Source organism: Equus przewalskii, chromosome 8 (assembly GCF_037783145.1).
Source record: "Equus przewalskii isolate Varuska chromosome 8, EquPr2, whole genome shotgun sequence".
NCBI classification, from domain to species: Eukaryota; Metazoa; Chordata; class Mammalia; order Perissodactyla; family Equidae; genus Equus; species Equus przewalskii.
Genome location: NC_091838.1, coordinates 84,308,111 through 84,322,951, shown reverse-complemented (window position 1 = coordinate 84,322,951; position 14,841 = coordinate 84,308,111). Strand labels below are relative to the sequence as shown.

At 45.8% G+C, this 14,841-nt stretch overlaps 1 protein-coding gene across 36 annotated transcripts in view; it reads right to left on the bottom strand.

Moving 5' to 3' along the window:
• The window catches only part of MROH1 (maestro heat like repeat family member 1), a 99,788-nt gene that overhangs the window by 83,599 nt on the left and 1,348 nt on the right, over window positions 1-14,841 (bottom strand). For 12 of the 36 annotated variants that reach the window (XR_011543303.1, XR_011543304.1, XR_011543305.1 and 9 more), the window contains exon 1: window positions 12,924-13,038. The exons of 4 other annotated variants lie outside the window; for them this stretch is intronic. The gene's annotated coding sequence lies outside the window, so the exon portion shown is untranslated. Of the gene's footprint in view, window positions 1-12,375; window positions 12,678-12,923; window positions 13,039-14,841 lie in introns of those variants that run through there. 20 more of the 36 variants (XM_070631237.1, XM_070631243.1, XM_070631247.1 and 17 more) reach the window with 9 other exon arrangements.

Below are 14,841 nucleotides of genomic sequence, written 5' to 3'. Positions count from 1 at the left end.
AAAACTTTCCCAGATAAAGAAAAGCTGAGGGAGTTCATCACCACAAGACCCCCACTACAAGAAATGATCAAGAAGGCCCTCGCACCTGAAACAAAAAGGAAAAGGTTTACAAAGCCTTGAACAAGGAGATAAGGAAAGAAAATCAGAAAATTGCAGCTCTCTATCAAAACAGGTTAGCAAACAATCAATTATAACATTAAAGATAAAGGGAAGGAAAGCATCAAAAATAATACAAATGCTTCAGTTTAATCACAAACTCACAGCACAAAATGGAACAATTTGTGACAACAATATCTTAGACAGGGAAGAGGAGAGGGATGGAACCTGCTTAAGTTAATGGAGATAAGAGGCTATCAGAAAGTGGACTAGCTCATCTACGAGATCTTCTATACAAACCTCATGGTAACCACTAAACAAAAAATCAGAACAGAGACATAGATGATAAATAAAGAGAAAACCATCATAGAAAATTACCAAACCGAAATGGTAGTCAGAAATACATGCAAAGAAAAACAAGGAAAATCTAGAACAACTGGAAAACAAGAGATAAATGGCAGCATTAAGCCTTCATATATCAATAATCACTTTAAATGTAAATGGATTGAATTCTCCAATCAAAACATACAGAGTGGAAGGTGGATTAAAAAACAAGACCCAATAATATGCTGCCTCCAGGAAATACATCTCAGCTCTAAAGACAAACATAGGCTCAGAGTGAAGGGATGGAAGATGATACTCCAAGGAAATGATAAGCAAAAGAAAGCAGGTGTTGCCATAGTTATATCAGACAAAGCAGACTTCAAGATGAAAAAGGCAATGAGAGACAAAGAGGGGCAGTATATAATGATAAAAGGGACACTCCATCAAGAGGACATAACACTTATCAATATATATGCACCTACACAGGAGCACCAAAGTACATAAAGCAACTATTAACAGACCTAAAGGGAGAAATTAACAGCAACACAATAATAGTAGGGGACCTCAATGCCCTACTTACATCATCCAGACAGAAAGTCAACAAGGAAATAGTGGAATTAAACAAAAAACTAGACCAGATGGACTTAATAGATATATATAGAACATTCTATCCAAAAACAGCAGAATGCACATTCTTCTCAAGTGCACATGGAACATTCTCAAAGATAGACCATATACTGGGAAACAAGGCAAACTTCAATAAATTTAAGAAGATTGAAATCATACCAAGCATCTTTTCCAACCACAATGCTATGAAATTAGAAATCAACTATAAGAAAAAAGCTGAGAAAGTCACAAATATGTGGAGACTAAACAACATGCTACTGAACAACCATTGGATCAATGAAGAAATCAAAGGAAAAATCAAAAAATATCTGGAGACAAATGAAAGTGAAAATACATCATACCAACTTTTTTTTTTTTGAGGAAGATTAGCCCTGAACTAACATCTGCTGCCAATCCTCCTCTTTTTGCTAAGGAAGACTGGCTCTGAGCTAACATCCATGCCCATCTTCCTCTCCTTTATATGTGGGATGCCTACCACAGCATGGCTTGACAAGGGTACCATGTCTGCACCCAGGATCCCAACCAGCGAACCCCGGGCCAGCAAAGAGGAACGTGCACACTTAACCTCTGCACCACCGGGCCAGCCCCCGAACCAACTCTTATACGATGCAGTAAAAGTGGCTCTAAGATGGAAATTCATAGCAATACAGGCCAACCTCAACAAACAAGAAAAATCTCAAGTAAGTAATCTTAAATTACACCTAACAGAACTAGAAAAAGAAGAACAAACAAAGCCCAAAGACAGCAGAAGGAGGGAAATAATAAAATTAGAGCAGAAATAAATAAACTAGAAACCAAAAAAACCAGTAGAAAGGATCAATGAAACTAAGAGCTAGTTCTTTGAGGAGATAAACAAAATCGACAAACTCTTGGCCAGACTCACTAAGAAAAAAAGAGAGAAGTCTCAAGTAAATAAAATTAGAAATGATAGAGGAGAAATTACAATGGATAGCACAAAAATACAAAAGATTACAATAAAATACTCTGAAAAACTATATGCCAACAAATTGGATAACCTAGAAGAAATGGATAAATTCTTAGCATCATACAACCTCCAAAAACTGAATCAAGAAGACATAGAGAATCTGAACAGACCAATCACAAGTAAAGAGATTGAAAGAGTAATCAGAAATATCCCCAAAAAACGAAAGTCCAAGGCTGCCCCATGGCCAAGCAGTTAAAGATCCATGCACTCCACTTTGACGACCCAGGTTCGTGGGTTCAGATCCCAGGCACGGACCTAATCCACTCATCAGCCACGCTGTGGAGGCATTCCACATACAAACTAGAGGAAGACAGGCACAGATGTTAGGTCAGGGCTAAATCTTCCTCAAGCAAAAAAATAAAATAAAATAAAATCCAGGACCAGATGGCTTCTCTGAGAATTCTACCAAACATTCCAAGAAGATTTAATACCTATCCTTCTCAAACTATTCCAAAAATTTGAGGAAGAGAGAATGCTTCCTAACTCATTCTATGAAGCCAACATCACCCTGATCCCAAAGCCAGACAAAGACAACACCAAGAAGGAAAATTATAGGCAAATATCGCTGATGAACATAGATGTAAAAATCCTCAACAAAATACTGGCAAACCAAAACAGCAATAGGTTAAAAGGGTCATACAACATGATCAAGTGGGATTTATTTCAAGGATGCAGGGATGGTTCAACATCTGCAAATCAATCAGTGTGATATACCACATTAACAAAATGAGAAATAAAAATCACATGATCATCTCAATAGATTCAGAGGAAGCATTTGACAAGATCCAACAACCATTTATGATAAGAACTCTCAATAAAACGGGTACAGATGGAAAGTATCTCAACATAATAAAGGCCACATATGGCAAACCCACAGCCAACATCAGACTCAATGGGGATAAACGGAAAGCCTTCCCTCTGAGAACAGGAACAAGACAAGGGTGCCCACTCTCACCACTCTTATTCAGCACAGTATTGGAGGTTTTGCCCAAAGCAATTAGGAAAGAAAAAGAAATAAAAGGTATCCAAGTTGGAAAGGAAGAAGTGAAACTCTTGCTGTTTGCAGATGACATGATTCTCTATATAGAAAACCCTGAAGAACCCATCAGAAAGCTACTAGAAATAATCAACAACTGCAGCAAAGTTGCAGGGTACAAAATCAACTTACAAAAATCAGTTGCATTTCTGTACACCAATAACAAACTAGCAGCAAGAGAACTCAAGAATACAACCCCATTTACAACTGCAAGAAAAAAAATAAAATATCTAGGAATAAATTTAACCAAGGAGGTGAAAGACCTAAACACTGAAAACTAGGGGCCGGCCCGGTGGCGTGGTGGTGAAGTTTGCATGCTTCACTTCAGGGGCCCAGGGTTTGCCGGTTTGTATCCCGGTCACAGACCTACTTATCAAGCCATGCTGTGGCAGGCATCCCACATATAAAAAATAGAGGAAGATGGGCACACATGTTAGCTCAGGGCCAATCTTCCTCACCAAAAAGAGGAGGATTGGAGGCAGATGTTAGCTCAGGGCAATCTTCCTCAAAAAAAAAAAGTGAAGGGCTGGCCCCGTGGCCGAGTGGTTGGGTTCACGCGCTCCGCTGCAGGTGGCCCAGTGTTTCGTTGGTTCGAGTCCTGGGCGCGGACATGGCACGTCTCGTCAAGCCACGCTGAGGCAGCATCCCACATGACACAACTGGAAGGACCCACAACGAAGAATGTACAACTATGTACCGGGGGGCTTTGGGGAGAAAAAGGAAAAAAATAAAATCTTGAAAAAAAAAAAAAGTGAAAAAAAAAAACCACCGAAAACTACTATAAGACATTATTGAAAGAAATCAAAGATGACATAAAGAAATGGAAAGATATTTCATGCACATGTATTGGAAGAATAAACATAGTTAAAATGTGCATATTACCTAAAGCAATCTACAGATTCAATGCAATCTCAATCAGAATCCCAATGACATTTTTAATGACAATAGAACAGAGTCCTAAAATTTATAGGGAACAACAAAGGATCCCAAATAGCGAAAGCAATCCTGAGGAAAAAGAACAAAGCTGGAGGAATCACAATCCCTAACTTCAAAATATACTACAGGGGCTGGCCCCATGGCCAAGTGGTTGAGTTCACGAGCTCCACTTCAGTGGCCCAGGGTTTCACCGGTTCGGATCCTAGGCATGGACATGGCACCGCTCATCAGGCCATGCTGAGGTGGTATCCCACATAGCACAACCAGAGGAACTCACAACTAGAATATACAACTATGTACTGGGAGGCTTTGGGGAGAAGAATTAAAAAAAAAAAGAAGATTGGCAACAGTTGTTAGCTCAGGTGCCAATCTTTAAAAAAATAATATATAGGGGCTGGCCCCGTGGCCGAGTGGTTAAGGTCACATGTTCCGCTGCAGGTGGCCCAGTGTTTCGTCGGTTCAAATCCTGGGCATGGACATGGCACTTCTCATTGAACCACGCTGAGGTGGCATCCCACATGCCACAACTAGAAGGACCCACAACTAAAAATATACAACTATGTACCAGGGGGCTTTGGGGAGAAAAAGGAAAAAAATAAAGTCTTAAAAAAAAAAGAATATATATATATATTCTTTTAATATATATATATTCTTTTAATATATATATATTCTTTTAATATATATATATTCTTTTAATATATATATTCTTTGTAATATATATATCTATATATATATTACAAAGCTAGAGTAATCACAACAGCATGGTACTGGTACAAAAGCAGACACACAGATCAATGGAACAGAACTGAAAGCCAGAAATAAAACCACCTATCTATGGATGGCTAATCCTTGACAAAGGAGCTCTTAAGAACTTACAATGGAGAAAGGAAAGTCTCTTTAATAAATGGTGCTGGGAAAACCAGACAGCCACATGCAAAAGAATGAAAGTAGACCACTATATTACACCATATACAAAAATTAACTCAAAATGGATTAAAGACCTGAAGGTAAGGTGTGAAATCATAAAACTCCTAGAAGAAAATATAGGCAACACACTCTGACATCGGTCTTAGAAGGATCTTTTCAAATACCATGTCTACTTGGACAAGGGAAATAAAAGAAAAAATAAACAAATGGGACTACATCAGACTAAAGAGCTTCGGCAAGGCAAAGGAAACCAGGATCAAAATGAAAAGACAACCCACTAAGTGAGAGAAAATATTTGCAAATCATATATCTGACAAAGGGTTAATCTCCAAAATATATAAAGAACTCATACAACTCAACAACAAAAAAACAAACAACTCGATCAAAATATGGGCAGAGAATGAGAACAGACATTTTTCCAAAGAAGATACACAGATGGCCAACAGGCACATGAAAAGATGTTCAACATCACTAATCATTAGGGAAATGAGACTCAAAACTACAATGAGATATCACCTTACATCTGCTAGAATGACTATAATCACCAAGACAAAAAACAACAAATGTTGCTGAGGATGTGGAGAAAAGCAAACCCCCATACACTGCTGGGGGGAATGCAAACTGGTACAGCCACTATGGAGAACAGTATGGAGATTTCTCAAAAAATTAAAAATAGAAATACCATACAATCCAGCTATCCTACTACTGGGTATTTATCCAAAGAACTTGAAATCAACAAGTCAAAGAAACTTATGCATCCCTATGTGCATTTCAGCATTATTCACAATAGCCAACACATACATGTAAGTAACCAGGTACCCAACAACTGATGAATGGATAAAGAAGATGTGGTATACATATATAATGGAATACTACTCAGCCTTAAAAATGACAAAAACATCCCATTTGCAACAACATGGATGGATCTTGATATCATGTTAAGTGAAATAAGCCAGACAGAGAGCGACAAACACCAAGTGATTTCATCCATATGTGGAAGATAAACAAAGATATGGACAAAGAGAACAGATTAGTGGTTGCCAGAGAGGAAGGGGGTTTGGAGGTGGGAGAAAGGGGTGAAGGGGCACACATATATGGTGATGGATAAAAATTAGACTATTGGTAGTGAGCACGATGCAATCTATACAGAAACTGATAAATAATAATGTACACCTGAAATTTCACAATGTTATAAACCACTCAATAAAACAACTTTTTTAAAAGTAATAAAGATTTAAAAACAAAAGAAACAAATTCCTTGAAAGACATAAACTACCAAAGCTCACTCAAGAAGAAAGAGATAACCTAAATAGCCCTATATCTAATATAGAAATTGAACTTGTAGTTAAAAACCTTCCCAGAGAGAAAACTCTAGGCCTAGATAGCTTCCCTGGGGAAATCTATCAAACATTTAAGGAAGAAATAATATCAGTTCTACACAAATTCTTCCAGGAAAGTTGAAAATAAGAGAATACTTCCCAACTGATTCTATGAGGCCAGCATTACTCCGATAACAAAACCAGACAAAAACATTATGAATAATGAAAACTATAGACCAATATCCCTCATAGACACAAATGAAAAAATTCTTAACAATATTTTATCAAATCATATCCAACAACATGTAAAAAGAATAATACATCATGACCAAATGGGGTTTATCCTATGAATACAAGGTTAGTTTAGTGTTTTTAAGTGCAGCCGACATAGTCGACATCAACAGACCAAAATAGAAATACCACATAATCATCTCCATAAATGCAGAAAAAGCATTTGTCATAATCCAACATCCACTTACAATAAAAATTATCAGCAAACAGGAGTAGAAGGGAACTTCCTCAACCTGACAAAGAGCACCTTACAGAAACCTATAGGAACAGCATCCTCAATGGGGAAAGACTGAACACCATCCCTGTCAAACGAGGAACAAGGCAAGGATGTCTGCTCTCACCACTTCCATTCACGATCATACTGGAAGGTCCAGCCAGTGCAATAGCCAAGAAAAAATAAGACGACATTCAAATTGAAAAAGAAGTAAAACTGTTTTTATTCATAGGTGATGCAATCGTTTATGTACAAAATCGTACAGAATCAACAGTTGACACCAGAATTAATGTCAGCTAGCAAATTCACAGGATACAAAGTCAATATAAAACATCAACTGTACTTCTCTATACTAACAATAAACAATCAAAAATTGAAAAAGTCATACCATTTGCCAGTGAATAAAAAAAAAATTTAAGGATAAATTTGACAAAACATGTGTTAGACAATACACTAAAACTATCAAACATTGCTGAGAGATATTAAAGAAAACTTAAATAAATAAAGAGAGACACTGTGCAAAAATATCAGTTCTTCCCAAATGGATATACAGATTGAATGCATTTCCAATCAGAATCCCAGCAGGCTTTTTGTAAAAACTGACAGACTGATTCTAAAATTCATATGGAAATGCAAAGGACCTAGAACAGCCAAAACAATTGTGAAAAAAAAAAGTTGGGAGGCCGGCCGGGAGCGCAGCGGTTAAGTGCACACGTTCCGCTTCTCGGCGGCCCGGGGTTCACCAGTTTGGATCCCGGGTGCAGACATGGCACTGCTTGGCAAAAGCCATGCTGTGGTAGGCGTCCCATGTATAAAGTAGAGGGAGATGGGCACAGATGTTAGCTCAGGGCCAGTCTTCCTCAGCAAAAAGAGGAGGATTGGCAGTAGTTAGCTCAGGGCTAATCTTCCTCAAAAAAAAATAAAATAAAATAATGGAGGACTTACACTACCTGACTTCAAGACTCTATGGCCAGTCGATTTTCAACAAAAGCACAAAGGCAACTCAGTGGAGAAAGGACAGTCTTTTCAACAAACAGCACTGAACAACTGGACATCCGCATGCAATAAAATGAGCTTCAGTCAATACCTCACACCACACAGCAAAACTCAAAATGCTTCCTAATCCTAACTGTAAAACTTAAAACTGTAAAACTTCTGGAAAGAAAGATAGAAGAAAATCTCCATGACTGACACCAAAAGTAAAATCTATAAAAGAAAAACTTGATAAACTGAAATTTACCAAAGAACTTTTGCTCTTTGAATACACTGCTAAGGAAGTGAAAATGAAACAAGTTAACACCACTGAGGCACGCCACTCAGTGACAGACACACTGCAGTAACTATCAGCATGCCCCCCCAACACTCTCCTCACCCCACGTCTGCCCTTCACTCCAGGAAGTAGGTGCCCTGCTCCCCGCTGAGATCCGATCCCTCACGGCAGCCTCAGCTGACCGCCCTGCCTTGGCCACTTCCCCTTCCAGGCATCCTCCCCACTCAGACCTTTGTCAGACACAGGTCATGTCATGCATGCCACACTGCTGCTAGCCAATCTTCACTGCTGCCCACAGAATCAAACCAATGCCTTCAACACGGGCTGTCGCAACCTAGACCCGAATCCCTCTGCCTCTTTCTCACCCCTCTGACACTCTGTGCCCTGGCCTCCTGAGAACCCCAGGCCACAGCTTCGGCTCTCAGCCCTTTGCTTCTGCCTGTCCTCTACAAGTATGCCCCGCCCTGCCCTCTCTACCATGGAGAATCCTGCTCCTCCTCAAGGGCCAATTCCTGTTGCCTCGCCAGGACACTCCCAACCCGCCAGCAAGTGATGAGTGTTCCCGCAGCCCTCCGCCCACACAGTGAACCCGGGATCAGTACGCAATATTAACAGCTGTATTTCCAGTCTACCTTCTCCAGTGTACCGGGAGCAGGGAGAAAAGTTTTGGTTTATATCCTTAGTGTGAACAGAATTTTTAAAAAACTGTTCATTGAAGGAATAGAATCAAAATCCTCTCATAAGACTCAAAATTGTAAAACTGTCAATTTTCTTTAATCTACAGTCTATAATCTATAAATCTATATCTATATAAATCTATATAAATTTCTATAACCTATAAATATCTGAATCAAGATATTGGAGGGTACTTAATGAAATGGTTCCAAAGTTCATGTGGAAGAATCAACATACAAGAGCAGCCAATTAAATTTTGAAAAGTATATGAAAAGGGGGATTTGTCTTATATTATGTTTAGAATGTATAAAAAGGCTACAGTAATTAAAACTATGCTATTGTTAAAAGAATAGGTGCACAAATCAACAGAACCATACAGAAAGTCCAGAAATAGACACAGTTAAGGAAGAAAAGGTGTTATACAAGAAAGGCAGGGTTTTAAATCATAAAGAAAGATTAACAAATAAATAGTGTTGGAACAGCTAGTTAGGCACTTAGGGAAAAAAATTAATCTTCCTTACATCTTTCCTTACCCCAAAATAAATTCTCAATGGATATGAGTTAGACGTAAAAGTCCTAGGAGAAAATACAGGTAAATATTTTAGTCTTAGAGTAGGAAAGGACTTTCTAAGCCAGACACAAAAACCCAGACACTAACAAACACTGCTTAATTTGACACATAAAAATTTTAAATTTCTGAAACTCAAAAACATATAGAAATTTTCAAAGCCATATTCATACACATTCACCTATGCCCACAACCCTACACGCTCACACTCCTTAGCCAGTCACCAGTGGTGCATAAAGTAAATAAAAGACAAAGCAGGACAAATCATTCATACGGGTAGGAGGAGACGCTAACTCGTCTAACATTGACACGCTGGGCGCCTGCCACCTATATCAATAGGACAAACAGGAAAACAGGCAGAGGGGTGGACCGCTAACAGACAGGGGACAGCCTAGCCTCTCCAGTGAGACGGGCAGTATGCAGATGGTTAGTTCAGGATCCAGGTGGAAGGTTCTGTGTCACAAGGGAAAGGCTCAGAGGGAGGCCTGGCACACAGCCATGCTCTGCTGGCACCAGACGTCGTCAGCGCTGTGGCCATCGCAGGGTGAGGACAGCTGGAAGAGTCTGTGGAGCGGTGGCTGCAAGCCTGAATGGTCACAATGCATGAAGGGATCACCCACCTTTCAACATCTATCTACAGAAGCCCTCGCACAAGAGTGTAGAGATCTAAAAAAACACAAATGCCAAGCGGGACTCTGGCTAGATCTTTAAAAAAACAACCAATGGGAGAAGGTGGTAGGTAGGTGAGTACACACTACCAAGGAAAGAGCTGAGCTTGACCATCAAGTGGAAGAGCAAAGTGTACACAGCTGAGCAAGATCGGTTTTGTGAGGTCTCGTCCGCTGTCCCAGCCCCAAGACAGGCGGTCTGTGTGCTGACCCTTGACACACAGGGGGATGGCAGCACAGACTCTGCTCTCCATGGAGGAGACAGACAGACCTGTGAGCACATTGCTGATGGCAAACGGAAGTGAACGCTCCCCTCCCCAGGGGAAGAGAGGGCAGAGGCACGGAGGGGTCTGGAAAGGTCCTCTTGCATCCTGCAGGAAGCATCAGCTGAGCATCAACTGCCCTCCTGGCAACTTAGAGGCACCATCTCCTTTAATCCGCATGGCTGAGCAGGCCTGAGAGGGACACACTGCTAGTTAGCAGCTAGTCAGCAGTGGGGCAGGACTCAACCAGGACTGTCTCCCACCAGCTCCACTCCACACCCACGCTGTGATGCACACTAGCATAGGTCACATGGGCAGAGAGGACCGGGTCTTCCCTCCCTGCATTGTACACATTGCAGGTAAGTGAAGAAGCTGCTTCCCCCTTGTCCTTCTGTACTCAGCATTCACTCAAAGGCATTTAGTAAATGCCCACCAGGTGCCGTCCTAGCCCACAAAGCCCCTGGCTTGAAGGATGCTCATCCGTATTACAGCTGCCTCAGGACATAGCACAGGCTAACAGAGGCGCTGGGTCAACTGCACTGGGCCTGAAGCAGGTCAGAAGGGGGCGTGGGAGGCCAAGGAGGCCAAGCGAACCATAGCCCAGGGGCAGCCATGAGCCTGTCTGGAGGGTCAGGTGTGTGCGGGGAGACCAGGGAGTCAGGATGCCATGCAGGGTCATGGGAATGCCCCACCCACGCAGCAGGCCCACAGGACTTTGCCTCCCATCACAGGAGTCAGAGAAAGGATCAACTTCCAGAGTCACCAACAAGAACCTGGGCTGAAGACCTGGGAAATACAGTTCCACAGCTCACTGCTCACAGTCCCTTGAGAACACTGTTATTTCTCAACATAAGTCATGCCAAGTTGCATCACTAGGTTTGCAGGCAAACCCACAAAGCCAGGTGGCCCTCCAGGTCAATGAAGAAAGCACATTTCTCATGATATCCAGCAGCCAGTGTGCCGTGAGCACTGGCCAGGAGTGTATGAGAGCTACAGAAACGTTCTGGGGACCTCTACCTCAAGGAGATCAAGTAACTCAGCTCAGTGAAAGGGTTCACGAGATCTGGGGTCACTGACCACAGATGAGCAGCACACCAACTGCTCACCTGGGCCTCAGTGGAGCCTGAATCTGAAAACTAAGTACAAACACCTGCTTCTAGGCACATGGGACAGCTGTGAATACAAGCAAGCACATGTCCCACAGGTTCCGCCTCTGATCCACTGGTGTCCCTCAGCAGGCAGCAAATGGCCCTGGGAGAGTGAGAAACAGCAAGATGCAAGTCTGAACAAGCCATGGCTGCCTGGACATTGGTTTCAAGATAACCAAGACAGCTCAACTTCAAATAACTCCACTCTGACACCAAAAAGAGATCAGAGACACCTGCTCACTTGGGCCATGACAGCCTGAGGCCAGGAAATGAAGATAATGTCACAGTAGCATCCCCAAGTCGTGGGTGCCAGGACTGTAGGTGCAACCACATCACAGTCATGCCACTGCTGCTGAAGTGTCCCACGACTGATGATTCCCCATGGGTCTCCCAGTGCCCAGCGCCGGGTGGGCATCTCCATCTGGACCATTCATTGCCACTCATACGTGACAGCTCTAACACCCAACCCACCATCTTCACCCCTGACCTCTCCCCAGTTTCCACCTCAGCTGCCTGTTTTCCTGTGTCATCATGCACTCTGCTACCTGGGTCAGAAATCGGCACCACGCCCTCCTGTTCCTCCATCTCCCTCCTCACATCCTACCTCAACTCATGGATCATCTTCTTCTCCATCTCTACCACCATCCCCTTCCAAAGTGGTCCCTGCTCCAGGACTGTCCCCTCAAAGCCAGCCTCCACCCCAACCCCGCTTGTCCCCCCACCAGACAGCTGCTCCAGCTGACATCCATATGCAAGCCCACTCTTCTGGCTCCCCGCAGCAGTTCCCTCTGCTCCCTCCACCCGCACTTGAGCTTACGTTAGGTCCCGCCCCCAGGCTGGCCCTGCAAAGGGGAACCTCCGTAAGTGTGCACATGGGCACTGCCTGCCTGCGCCCACAGAGCCCTCTCCTCGGGCCCTAACGCTGCACTGCAGCTGTGCTGGCGCTGCAGGAAAATCGGAACCCAAAATCCGGGCCTAGGAGCCCCGGGAGCGGGGCGAGCCCCGGCCCAGCACCGCCTAGCTCTCACCTTGCCTGAGAGCAGGACTTCCTACGGCCTTGCAGCTTTACGACCTACACTCTCTGACCAGTATCCTCGTGACTTCGGACAAATTACCCCCTGCTCTGGATCGCCTCCTTTAACGCCAGGGAGGAAACGGGAAGAACACGACGGCTCCGTGCTCCGGGGCTCGCGGGGTTGCGAGAGGAGCGCCTGGGTCCCGCGGAAGGAGAGAGGCAGGGGCTAGGACGCGGGCCTCCTGCTCTCCGGGGAGGGGCGGCTCCGGGGCCGCGCTCCCGCGCCGGCGTGAGGAAGCGGAGCGGCCGGGCTGCGGGCCTCCCTTCCGGCCGTGACGCGGCAAGCCAGGCTCCGCGGGGAACCGCGCACCTGGGCCGGGAAGGGGCGCGCTCGGCCCGCGACGCCCGGGACCCTCCCCGCGCCCGCCGCTGACCTCGGGGAGGCGCCCCTGCCTCGGCTTCCCGCGCGGCCTGGCCCAGGGGCGGCCCCAGGCTCTCCGGCCCGGAGTCCCACAGGGGCGCCTCCCCGGGCGAGCGCCCCCGGCCCAGCCCGCCGTTTACCTGAAGAGCCGCCGCCGCCGCCGCCGCCGCCGCCGCGGCCCGGCACCGCCCTCCCTGCCAGCCGCGGACAGAGTGGGCGGGGCCCCCAGGGCCGCCCCGCCCCCGCCGTCCTCCGCCAACCGCGGCTCGGCGCGCGGCAGCTCGGCCCCGCCCCCATGCGATCTCTGCGCTCATTGGCCGAAGGCGCGTCCCTCTCGCTCTCTCCGTCCCGCCCACCGCACCCCAGCAAGCCAGAGTGCGCAAACTCCACGCCGCGCTCGGCCCCGCCCCGGCCGCCCCGTGACCCGCGCGTCCGACTGTTGGGCGCGCGCTCCCGCTTCTTTTGCGCGGAGCCTGTGCCCTATCCCACTCTGCTGCGTGTCCCCACCGGGCACGTACACCTCGACGATCCCCGCACACAGACACCGCCCCACACACCTCAGGCGCATCGGGGACGCGGGTTTAGCGCGGCATTCCCCCCAAAGCCGGTCCCCTCGCAAAGACATACCTGTCCAGGTACACACGCCAGGTGGGCCCGACCTGAACACACATGGGAACTGTCATGCCCTGTATCTCTCTCACGTGAACACACACACTGAACACCCAACAAACACCCCAGAGACCCTGGGGCCGCCGCCCCTCCCCGAACAGGTACACACACATGAACACAGACTCAGACCATGAGGATCAAGATGAGCAGGTTTCTGAGAGGCAGATAATAAGCAAGTAAATGGTTCATAAGACGCCTGAAGTGCTGCGAAGGGTCGCAGCTGGGGGATGGGAGGAGGTGCCATGGGGCCCAGAAAGGAAGAAGAGCTGGGAGAGGAGCCAGCGTTCTGGCCAGAGACACTGGCACCTGCAAAGACCCTGAGGCTGAAGTTGCGTGGACATGTTTACAGACCAAAAATAAGGGAGTGAGTAGCATTCTAGAAGCTCAGGAAGTGAAGAGCAATTTGAGAAGGAAGTAGTCAGCAGTGCTAATCCACAGCCTGACAAGTGTCTGTGTCTTGCCGCAGAGTGGCTCTGTGGAGAGCTGTGGGCCACAGCGTGAGGCGGCAAAGTGAGGGTCCTAAGGTAAACGCTGGGGCAGGGTGGCAGCTGAACAGTCTGGGGACGGGGCCCACAGAGAGAAGGGCTTCAGCCTGTTTCTGTTGTAGGATGGACCCCAAAAGAGAGGGACAGAACTCAGAAGGCCGAGAGAACTAGGTTGTCAGCACATAATGCCTGGCCCCTCAGGAAGAGCCCTGCCCCCACCACCAAGTGGGAGGGGGGACAGATTAACCAGGGCATGTGGAAGTTGCCAGGGAGGGAGGGAGGAGGCCTTTCCCAAGCTCACACCTGGATGGCTCCCTCTCCTGCCTAAGTTCCCCATGGCCAATGCCCAGAATGCCCTGCTGGCCCTGCCCCCTCCCCAGCCTCAGCCGGACTTCTTTATTCCCCAAATGCACAAGATGCTTGGTATGTATCACGGCTGTCATTTAACTTTTATTAAATCTTTAATGCCAATCTCCCTTCCACAACAGTAAGCTCTATGAGAGAAAGACCCCTGTCTGTGATTTGCTCCCAAGTGCTCAGCACCAAGTCCAGCGTGTGATGGGTGCTCAATGAATCTCCGTGGCATAGATGGACAACCTAGCGTGCAGAGAAAGAGGAGGGTAAGAAAGACTTTGCAGGGCCGGCTGCGTGGCCTAGTGGTTAAGTTCAGCATGCTCCACTTCCGCAGTCTGGGTTCAGTTCCCAGGTGCAGACCTACACCAGTTGTTGATGGCCATGCTGCAGTGGTGACCCACATACAAAAAACAGAGGAAGATTGGCACAGATGTTAGCTCAGAGCAAATCTTCCTCGCCAAAAAAGAAAGAAAGAAAGACTGTGCAAGGGGAGAGTGCACTGAGCTGGTAATGTTCTGGAGCCCGCCTGTTATCTCTCTGTACAACGCTT